Source organism: Pteropus vampyrus, unplaced genomic scaffold (assembly GCF_000151845.1).
Source record: "Pteropus vampyrus isolate Shadow unplaced genomic scaffold, Pvam_2.0 Scaffold101, whole genome shotgun sequence".
Lineage (NCBI taxonomy): Eukaryota > Metazoa > Chordata > Mammalia > Chiroptera > Pteropodidae > Pteropus > Pteropus vampyrus.
This window is the reverse complement of record NW_011888882.1, coordinates 5,369,233-5,380,854: the sequence shown is the minus strand read 5'-3', so window position 1 is coordinate 5,380,854 and position 11,622 is coordinate 5,369,233. Positions and strand designations below refer to the sequence as shown.

The following is an 11,622-nucleotide window of genomic DNA, read 5'->3' as shown; positions in this document are numbered from 1 at the left end:
TTTACCTTTCTCTTCCTGTTTGCTGTGCTCACACTTTTACACCTTCTCTTTCAAGCAGGCTCTTCCTACTGTGCCAGCTCCATCACCTCTGATTCCTTTTCACCCACCCCTTAGAATAGCCACAGCGCTGTTCACTTGACTATGAATTTGCACCTTCAGTGTTAGGTACGAACCCAGGTGCACAGCACACATCCCCCAACTCCTCCTTCAGGATTGTTCAGAGTGCAAAGACTGCTGAGCCTTTCCAGAGAGCAGCCCTCATCCAGAGCGGGGTCAGAGGCCTAGAGCTACTCTCCCTTCTCCTCCAGGCCCCCAACCCTCCTTGGTGACTCAAAGGGTTGCTGGGAGAGGAAGACTAATGCTGTCTTGAAAGAATGTTGCTGTTGCTAGGAGAGAAAGGAGGAGAAATATTTCTCTGTCACAAAAGGAGGCCAGGAGAAAAGCCGCTCTAGGCTGGACGACACAGAAGAGTAGGAACGAGTTTTGTTTTCTTGCTACTACTGCGTGTGTTTAGCTGCCATTAGCTGCTTCAGCCGCAAAGTATAAGATCGCTGTAATAGGTTTTTAATAACCGCAGTTCTTATTTTAGTGTCTTTGTGGGTTTTTAATTCAACTTTTAATGTGGGGAGGTTGTATGTAAAAATCAGGACACAAATGCCCATTATTGCCATACCTTTGGCCCATCAGGTATCACAGCACTTAACTGCCTCTGCAGTGATTGTTTACCAGCCTCAGTCCCACAGCAGATGTAAGGGTGGGGACGTGGATAGTGAATTATTTATTTTTGCCTCCCCGCAGAAACCAGTGAGGGAGAAGAGCTCAGTAAAATGTATGCAACTGAGGATTTCAAGAACTCTGAGAAGCTGAACTTGGCATATATGGACCTACACTTCAGGCACTCCACACTCCAGCCAGGCGTCCCCACTGACTACTGTACTTTCCCCACATGCCCACTGTACTTTCCCCCTTCTGGACCTCTGCTCATTCCCCGTGCCTGAGAGGAACACCATCTCCCTGTCGTAGAAATGAGAAGATCCTGGGCAGGTTTGAAAAGAGCTGGGTGAGTAGCTTAGATTTTATTTAAAGGGCAATAGGGAGTCATCGATGGATTTTTGAGCAGAAAACACTGGGGTGAATTCAAATTGAGGCCTGATTCAGACCTTTATAGACCAGAAAAATGCAGATTATGACGCTCCCAAACCTCCGCCTATATACTTCAAAGTAAAAGCAGTACCAAACCGTAAAACCAGAACATCAGCTACAATGACATTGAAAAAGCTTGATTCTACATCCTCTGAATGTAACTCTGAGTGCAAAAAGAGAACGCTTTTCCAGGCCTTTCTTAACTTCTCACCACCCAAGACTAAACTGGATCTCCCTCTTCACTGTAAAACATTCTTCCATAAATGTACAGAATTGTATAAGGTTTAAATACATAGATCTAAAAAATTAAAGTGGTTATTGACCATCTATACATTTTCTTCACATAAAATTAGAAAATGGTGTAGCATAATTGTTTCGGGATAGATCCTCTCCCTTTCGCTGCAGCCTCACAGCGTGCCCTAAGAACAGCCTCATAGTGCTGAGCACTACATCCAAAAATTCCTGAACGCTTAAAAGCTACACTGATGAAATTTTAAGAGAATCTTGATTTTGCACAACACATCAGATTAGAGCCTCCCTAAATTTGGTGGACAATAATGAAAATAGCTTGCAAGCCACACAGTCATATTCCAGCATTCGATTCCAGCATAAGAGGAAACTGGTGAGTATTGAGCACTATGTATGGTCAATGAAATCCTTCATTTTGCCTAATTCTGGTTTGAAAGCAAAAGGGTGCTGATTTCACAAGGTCCTTTAGCTCTAAGCTTTTTTAACAATTAAATTAAATGTAAAAAGAAGATACTTTAGGGTATCATGGATAAGAAATAAAAATAAAAACTAAATCTACAATCTGTCACAATCATATCTCTTTAAAACAGGAACACGCTTTAACAAAAAGGTTTTTATCTTGTTGACCACCATGCTTTAATAAAATGCAACTACTTCTATGTAGCCTGTTTCAAATTCCATGTTAAACAAAGAGGAAAGGTTCCATTATTTTTCAGGCTTTATCATCCCAGGATAAATTGGCTGTTCATCTATTATTCATCCACCATTGTTAGAAATTAAGTCTTTGTTACTGACAGGGGTAAAACTTAGCTGGGCAGATCAATAGAATTATTTCTTTCTTCAAACAATAGAGGGTAGGAAGATAATGATTAGCAACGTCTTTTTTTATTCTGTCTTTCATTAGCAGTTCATACTCCAGAAAAGGCTTTTTGAGTGGCTGAACAAAAGACAGCTTCTAAGGCTCAACAGCTTCACGAATCAGAGAAAATTTCTGCAACTGAAACCTCTCTAAGGGCCTAGCAAAAAAGCATATTCTATGCACAGTCCACTTTCAGATCCATAGGAAAGCCTTCATAATTAAGGCTCTTTGAATCATCACAGGTCAATGCTAAGCCCTGCATTACTACACCGAAGGCCATCGGTACCTATAAGATCAGATGAGAAAGAAGAAAGCACAGACTAAACAAAACGCTCCAGCAATAAGAATAACAGCTTGCTCTCAGAAGACAGACTGCTCTGACCGGCTTCACACTTTGGCCCCACATGGATTTTTTGGAAACTACTTGTCATGAAATTTTATGATCTGTTAAAAAAAAAAAGTGTAAGAATATTTCTTCTTACCTACCTCACAAAGATGTTAGAAAGATTAAAATTAGGTAGTTGTGAAAGTGTTTCTAATTCTCCTAGGAAAGACTGGAGAAATGCTTTGTGGATAAACTTGTTCTTCGGAACTTTAAAACAGTCATAATGATCCCATTTCACAGCCTTCTTCCATTAAAAGCCCAGAATTCTGCTGACCAAGCAGCCAGTTCCCTCATCTCTGAATAGCTCTTTAAAATCATTTCACTTGAAGCCCAAGAGTAATTCATACATGAGTGACAAAAAGCAAAAAGAGCTGTGCCACCCTCCAAACCCTTCCTGGATTAGTCAGAAGAGAAATTCCAGCAGTCCTGCCTTGGGGAAACATTCCTATTACCCACTCCCTTCCTATCCTCAAAACATATTTTCCTTCCAAATATAAGAACTAGCAAATACACTACATACTTTTTACACATCTGTACACATCAGCATATGTTATTCTTTTACTTAAATCCCAATAAGTAAAAGCATAGCCCACCGTCAGCAAAACATATCTTAATACCTCCGTGCTCTGCACACCAAATGCTCAGCAACAAACACTTCCAACTCCAGCAGAAACCCAAAATATGTATATTTCCCAAACGTTTCCACCACCCTGCCCACCCGCAACTCTACATTATCAAAACCAACTTTCACCTGAGACCTGCAGCACATTCTCATTAAATTGTATCTGCTTGAGGAGCTACATTACACCCTCCTAAATATTTGTACTTCATACGCCTCTCCTTCGGACTCTGATACACTTTCTCTCCCCACCCTTCATGTATATTCTCTCCCACAACCTATCCCTAGTGAGCGGAGCAGAGGGGAAACTCCATTACTGTTAAAAATCTCTGTATAATAAGAGATGGTCCAACGGAAATATGATGCACATAGGAACACTTTGGAGGAGGGAGAAAAAGGCTTTAAATTAAAGAAATGAAATCCTAAAAGTGGTATTTCAGGTGCAATTTGAAGGCAGTAAACTCGGCATCTCCCAAAGTCACTCGGCTTGGGTGCTACTTATTCTACCTACAGGCTAACTTAACCCTGGTTACAGCACCAAGCACTGAGAGCTGAGTGGTGGAGATGATGGCGATGATGGCTTCCCAGGCCCCTGGCATGGGTGGTATGCAGCATTCAGTTGTAGACAACGAATGCTACACTTGAGTTGATGGAAGCAGAAAGGTATTTATTTCCAAGTATTAAGTGCCTTCCTAAATCATGGCAAAGTAGAGGAATAGGTTCTGACTGAGCTACTGAGAACAACTCTCAACGCCCTTTGCCATTGTTGGGAAAGCAGCGGCCATTGCTATGGATGCAGAAGAATGAGGAAGTGGCTGATGGTCCATCTGCTCCAACAAGAGTGGCTGTTTCTGGCCCCACCTCTTTCCACACTTTACTCAGTTCCAAGTCCAAATCTCATGCAAATGAATCAGTCCAAAGGAATCTAAACCATATATAGAACCTTAGCTGTAAGAGGGCCTAGGAAACGTAGTTTTTATCTTTCAAGACTCTACAGTACAGAATGACACATTATTATATATGTCATATTCTGTCTTCTTCTACTACTCATTCTGTACTCCCTTTGCCTTCAGCAAGCACTTTAGCTGGTTACAATTCTTTTCCTGGTGGAGTGACCCAACTTTTATTCCCAAAGGATCCTGGGCTGTCAGTAGTCCTGTTAGTAGTCCTGGATTGTTGTAGTTTTCCACTGACCTTGATCACAGGGCATGGGAATACTAAGAGAGACCCTAAGGGATCTCCTGGATTTCAGGCATACTCTTCCTTACTTCCATTGTGGAGTAGTAGTCTAATTTCCCCTTGGTCATCAGGATCAATCACCCAGCCAACACACTAACTCCCTGTTGATTTAGAAGCATGAGGAGCCTAAGATGGCTGGGTGGTAGTCTTTCCTTCCAGTTCAAAGGAATCATGGCTGCATTGGAAGCATTCCTCCTTCTAGAATTAAGACCTCTAGGCCAGGAACAGGACTCGAACTTTTGCTAGTGGGTCCCTAGGTGCAGTAGTGAGTGGTACCACTCCCACATCCACCCCTTGCTTCCCGGACCCATGAATCCTGACCTTTAGAGAAACAGTTCCATATGGATGTGATTCAGAGCATAGACAGCTTTCTAGAGAACCTTGCCCCATCTTTGCAAGGTATTGCCACCTAGTTGGCACTATAACAGAGTCTTCAAAAGGCTATTCCACCATCCTATCAAACCAGCTGCTTCAGGATGGTGGACAACATAGCAAAAACAGTGAGCATGGGCACATTCTTTTGTTGTGAAATGAGTTCCTTCATCAGAAGCAATGCTATGTGGAATACTATGATGGTGTATAAAGCATTCTGTAAGGCTACAAATGGTAGTTTTAGCAGAAGCATTGCATGCGGGAGAGGCAAATCCATATCCAGAATAAGTGTCTATTCCAATATGAACAAAACTTGCCCCTTCCATGATAAAAGTGGTTCAATGTAATCAACCTGCCACCAGTTGCTGGGTGATTTCTAAGGCAGTGGTGCCATATCAGGGACTCTGCTGCTGGTAGAATGAGCGCTCAGCAGTGCCCGTAGCCAGGTCAGCCTGGTGAGGGGAAGTCCATGTTGCTTAGCCCATGCATAGCCTCTATCCTTGCCACCACGGCCACTCTGTTCACAAGCCCACTGAGTGGTGACTAGAGTGGCTAGGGAAAGAGGTAGATTGTAATCCACACAGCAGGTCATCCTGTCAACTAGATTATTAAAATCCTCCTCTGCTGGTCACCTTCTCCAATCATGTTCCTTCCAAGTCCCTGGCCTTCTGGCCAAACCATTAGCCATAGCCTATGAACCAGGACACAGTAGCATGTCTGTCCATTCCTCCATCCAAGCAAGGAGAACAACCGGGTGCATTGCTTGAAGTCCTGCCTCTTGAGAGGATTTCCCTTTACCACTGTCCTTCAGGGATGTCCCAGGAAGGGACTATAGTGCCCCCTGGAGAGGATTTCTCTTTACCACTGTCCTTCAGGGATGTCCCAGGAAGGGGCTGTAGTGCCTGTCCACTTTCAGGTGGTGCCTGCATATGTACCATATGTAGAACCATCTATAAAGCAGGCCCAAGTCTTCTCTTCCATTGATCGTAGAGAACACTCCATGTGGCCATAGGAGCAGCTGAGGGAGAGAAGGCAGTGCAGCAGAAGTGGGAGCCATGGACATTTGGGCCACTTCATGTAACATACATGTGCCTTAAGGACCTGCGTGGCCCCAATATTCCACTTCCATCTGCTGATGGAGTGCTGCCATGCATGCTCAACATCATAGCTTGGTGGGTCGTGTTCAGGTCAGATGGTACCAGTTCAGGTCACATGGTAACTGGATGGCCCATGATGAAGCCTTCAGTCTTACCAAGGCCTGGTAGTAGGCCTAGTGCTGCTCCTCGTGAGAGTAGTTATCTGCAGAGGATGGCAGGGCTTTGTTCCAAAATCCTAAGGGCCTGTGCCATGATTCACCAACAGGGACCTGCCAAGGCCCCAAAGAGCATCTCTATCTGCCACTGCCACTCTAAGTACTGATGGATATGCTGGATCACATGGCCTAAGTGGCAGAGCAGCTCGCACAGCAGCCTGGACTGTTGTAGAACCTTTTCTTTTTCTGGAAACTGCTCAAAACTAGCAGCTTTTCAGGTCACTCAGTAAATGGGCCAGAATAACACACAAATGAAGAATATGTTGCTTCCAAAATCCAAGGAAGCTCACTAGGCATTATGCCTCTTTTTTGGTTATAAGAGAGGCCAGATGTAACACTTATCCTTCATCAAGAAGGGATATCTCAACATGTCCCACACAACTGGACCCCTAGAAATTTCACTAAGATAGAAGTCCCCTGAATTTTTGTCAGATTTATCCCACCCTCTGACATGCAAATGTCTTACCAATAAATCTAGAGTCACTGCTACTTCTTGAACACCAGGTCCAATCAACATAGTGTCATCACTGTAGTGGACCTGCAAGATACCTTGTGGAAGGGGAAAGGCAATCAAGATCTCTGAAACTAAATTATGACGTAAAGTTGAAGACTTGATATACCCTTGAGGTAGGACAGTGAGAGCTGACGGTGTGGATTCCTCAGGTTCTGAGCCAGTTCCACTTCGCATGAGGTCTGACTGGACAGTCAATTCTGTATTCCCAGAAACCTCACTTTTTAAAAAACTGTTTTTGTAAAAATTAATTTAAATTTTTTTTTTAAATAAAAGTTATTATATTAAGGAAAGAAAAGTGATAGGAGCTGGAGCGTTTCAGACCCCTCCCCTCCCCAAAGTTTTTTTTTCCTGTGGTAATTTCAATAATAAAGACACTTCTTACAGCTAAAAGAATAAAATCTAAACACGAAACAAATTCAGCATTTGGTGGTTTCTAGGTTTTTCTTTAAAATCTTATCCTTTCTTTTTCTATCTTTTCTTTTTCTAGCACCAACGGGACTTTTCATATATCTTTATATCCTTATCTTCTTTATCATTATTATCACCCATTGTTAGGATAAACAAAGTCAACACTACCCAAACAAAGCTCTTGTGTTGCTCAGGCAACAGTTTTTTCTTGTATCGGAGCTAGCTCCTAAATACATTATTAATCCCTGGTCAAGATCTTGTTGCAACCAATGGTGACCTTAGGAATGCAGATTATATTTTTTAATTAATAGAACTGAGTTATGGCTAATTTACAGCAAAAACTCATGCTGTAGGAGTAACACCTGTATTTAATTTTCTGTCTCTGGATTCCTGAGGAAACATTTTGTCATACTTTTTCTTTCTCCTTGAGCCCATTTAAGTAGATTCTCTCCTTTCAACCAAAAACCCTTGTCTAAGCTTATAAAAAATAAGTGGATCTCTGTGATGAGAAAACAGTTTTCAACTATACACTAGCCCAGGGGTTGGCAAACTGCTTCTGTTTAAAGGCCCTGTTAGTAACTATTTTAGTCTTTGTAGGCCACACAGTCTCTCAGCAGCCCAACTCTGCCCCTATAGCTTGAGAGCAGTGAGATAATGTGTAAACAAAAGGTCATGGCTCTGTTCCAATAAAACTTTATTTACAAACTCAGGCAGAGGGCTGGATATGGCCTGAGGGCTGTAGTTGCTTTATACTAAACTGCAAGTTCCATGTGATCATGCCTGATTTGTTTAACAGTTCATATCCAAAAACTAGTATTCAAAAAACACCAAGCCTGGTATTCAAACAAAATCTGTTTAATGACTGAGTGAGTAAACTATCAATGTGACATCAATGAACAGATTATCCCAGCTTAAATTTGGAAAAGCCAGTAAGCTCTCTTGTTGGCTTTCTGATTGATTTTCCTTAAAAACTTCAAAACTATCTATTGCTAAAATCTCACAGCTTGAATATACCACAGAGAATACACTTATACCCTGGATTCTCAGGCAATTGAATTATCTAACCAACTAGAAGAAATAAGGACAAACAAAATTTTCTTAGGAGCAAAGCCAGTATGTCTATGCCCCCATCCATTCTGCACATCTCACTGGCATTATTCTACTGAGCTGGGACCATGAAGGAGATTAAGGCTGCCTTCTGGTAAGGGAGCGGCTTAAAGCTATGTATCTTCTCTGCCTTTGTGGTTTTTACAACCTCCAGGCTTGCTGTGCCTGGGATTTGGCTCCCACTGGAAAATGAAAAAGATGAAAGATAAAAATATGAGACCTGTGTCAGGATATTGCATTGGTTAGAAAGCTCCCTGGTGAGCTTGATGCCTTGTCTCAGCTCTGTCCTTCCCACAATGACCCCTGCATTCTGCTGCTGTTCACCTAGTCTGCCAATAACACTTTCAATACGTCTGGTCTCCCATGGCTTGCCTTACCTTTGTACCCACACAATTGTGAGTTAACTTCTTTGAACAAAATCCTATTTGACTAGCTGGACCAGAGGTCTTCAACATTGACTGTGTATGGAAATCACTTGGAGAACTAAAAAAAACATAACAAAACAAAAATTTGATACCTGGGCCCACCCGCCGACCAACAGAATTAGAATTTCTTGGGTGGAGAAAGCAGGCATCAATATTTTTAAAAAGTTCCCCCAACCCTCAACTTGGTAATTTTCATGTGCATCCGGAGCTGAGACACGATCTAGATTTTGTACATCAGAATCACTTGGGGGGCTTTTAAGAAATATAGATTCTAGGCCTAATAAATCAGAATCTCAGGGGGTGGTGAGACTAGGATGCTCTGCTTCTTTCTGCCTCCTCTCTCTTGCCTGGCTTCCTCTGTATAAATCTGAACAGCCTAGACTGCTGGCCCAATTCTTCATCTCTCCAGAGCCTGCCATTACCAGGAAACAGTCTTAGAATTTCTTAGTACAAATTCTAAAGAATCTGACTGGCTTAACTCAATTTGTAATTTGATACTTTTAGTAGAGATTGCTAAAATCTTGACCTTTACATTGTCACTGTTGAGAAGCAGGAGAGAATTCTCCACTCTATCCTTCTTCAGTTCTTCTGGCTGGACTAGTTATAAAATAATAAAATTGACACAAGACTAGATTAACAGGAGAAAAAACTTCAATATGTGTGCACAGGAGAATCGCAGTGTGATGCTCAGATCATAAAATGAGGCTCAAAGAACCGATCGAACCTGGCAGCTTTTTATACTTTTTAGACAAAGAAACAATAAGTTTGTGAGAAATTGGCAGGACAAAGAAAGAAAGTGCTCGTTAGAAAGGAATCTAAGCAGGTTTGAGGAATCTAAACAAAGTTTGGGCTTGGGTAGTTAATGAGTAAAGGCGTTGCAAGGTTTGTTTATATACGCTTTTTCTATTCTGGGTTTTATAACTCTTTTGATAAGATTGTCTCTCAGTCCTTCAGGAATGGGGAGTGCACCTATCATGGAGATTTATTTCTTGCTTTTAGGAGGACAGAGGAGAGTCAGAGAGCTCTTCTTTCTCTTATAACTTCTCGAGTGATTTTGGTTCAAAATCCTGGGGCAGCATGCCCTGGGCCCTGACATCACCAAGCCAAAAGACTATATCCCAGCTTCCCTTGAATTGCAGTGTAGGCCTGAGGCTAAATCCTATGCAATGAGATATAAGCAAACTTGCTGAGTGAGTCTTCTGGAAAGTTTTCTGGGTAGGGTGCATGTGATGTGATGGCTGGAGCTCTGACAGCCATCTTGGAGTCATGAGCATAAGAGCCATATCCTTTGAGAGAGCAGAATGTGAGCAAGAAGAGCCTGGATCACTGATGAAGTCCCCACACCAGTCTTGGACTACCTACATCCAGGCTTCTTTTATGTCTTGGACTGCCTACATCCAGGCTTCTTTTATGTGAGAGAGAAATACATGCCTATTTTTTAAGCATCTATTTTGGGATGTTTCCATTACTTGCAACCGAACCTAAACCTAACTGATAGTTTCCTCTGATCCAATAAGCTGTGACCAGAAAGGCAGAGGGAATACTAACCAGGTAATGAACTCCTAGGTCGAAGCAGATTTCCCAGGAAAGGGAGCCTGGACAGAGTAGGCAAACTATTTGGAGTATTCACCACAATTTCTGAGTTCCATTGTATCGAAGAGAACTACTATGATGCTTGAAAATTTGACAGGTGTGCTGATATTGTAGAACATGCACCAGGGTAAAAATTTTGATTTTTACAGGCTCTGGGTGGTGGAATTGTGGGTAATGTGGCTGCAGGCCAGGTCGGCAGGTGCCCTGAGCAGATGGAAGTCAATTGTTCTGCTAATAATTGAAGAAACATTGGTTACATTTTTTCAGAGACCTGGTTAACTCATTTCCTTTGGCTGCTTAGGGCTGTGATTTATAGGCAGCAAAGTTACTTAGGACAATAAAGCCCCCAGGCCTTGTGGCAAAACTGCTGAGATTTTTCAAGAAGAAAGGGACCACTTGAACATCTCTCAGTCAGCTCCTGAGTGAATGATACCCAGAGGAAACAGGTTTCAAATGTGTCTCCATCATTCACATCCCCAGAAAGAGAGATAAAAGGAATCAAGAAAAAATACTATGCTATGAAGAAAAAAAATGAAGTGCTACGTTTATTTCAAATATCTGACTTGTTTTGAGAGTCCTGGAACAGGTTTCCCAGACTACAACTCCCAGAGAACACAGGTCCCACCAACCTTTTTCTTTCCTTTTCTCTAAAAGCACTTAATGAGTTGAGAAAAATTGGTTCAAATATCAATTGGTTTGAATAGATCTATTCGATAAAAGGAAGAAAATAATATATGTCATTTAAAAAATACCCTTTCTTCTATTCAACCATGTCCAACTGGGCTATGGCTTTTCTTTTCTTCCTAAGCAAATAAATCCTAAAAGTATGTACATAACCTCTGTCTGCTGAAGAAGCACCGTGCCTGCAACACCAGTGCTCTCAAAGCTACAATTTCAGTCTGGGTCCCGGAGCAGCAGATCTGAGGTCAGCCACAAATGTTAGACACTGTGTCAAACACAGGGATTTAAGAAATCAGTTGTTCTCCGTGTTCAGAAAAAAAAAAAAAAAAAAAAAAAAAAAAAAATGTTTTAGTGGTCTGTAACAGAAAATAGGAAAACAAAACAGCAAAGTAGTCCATTCCGAGGCCTTACCACAGATCACTAACTTAAGTTACATAGACAGGAAATCTTTGGGTACAGGGGAAAAAGACCAGCCAAACGAGAAAAGCAATGGCTATTTATTAGAGCTTAGCTATAGCAAGGGACTTGGCTACTGTCCCTCCAAGGCAGGCACAGGAGAGAGAAGCTTTCAGGGACAAAAGAGACAACTTCGAGTGTGTCAGCTGCAGGAAGCTACAGGTAAGCTAACTAGAAGTTGGATTCCACATATTGTGTAATTGGTTAGAAGAGCTTATTTAGTTTTTCTGGTTGTTCTTTAATTAGAAATGGGACAAAAA

General features: G+C 41.9%; 1 pseudogene; it reads right to left on the bottom strand.

Annotated features, from left to right (window-relative positions):
* Nucleotides 1–4,707: 4,707 nt before the first annotated feature.
* On the bottom strand, nucleotides 4,708–6,866 carry LOC111742781 (annotated as a pseudogene).
* Between the last annotated feature and the right edge of the window lie 4,756 nt (nucleotides 6,867–11,622).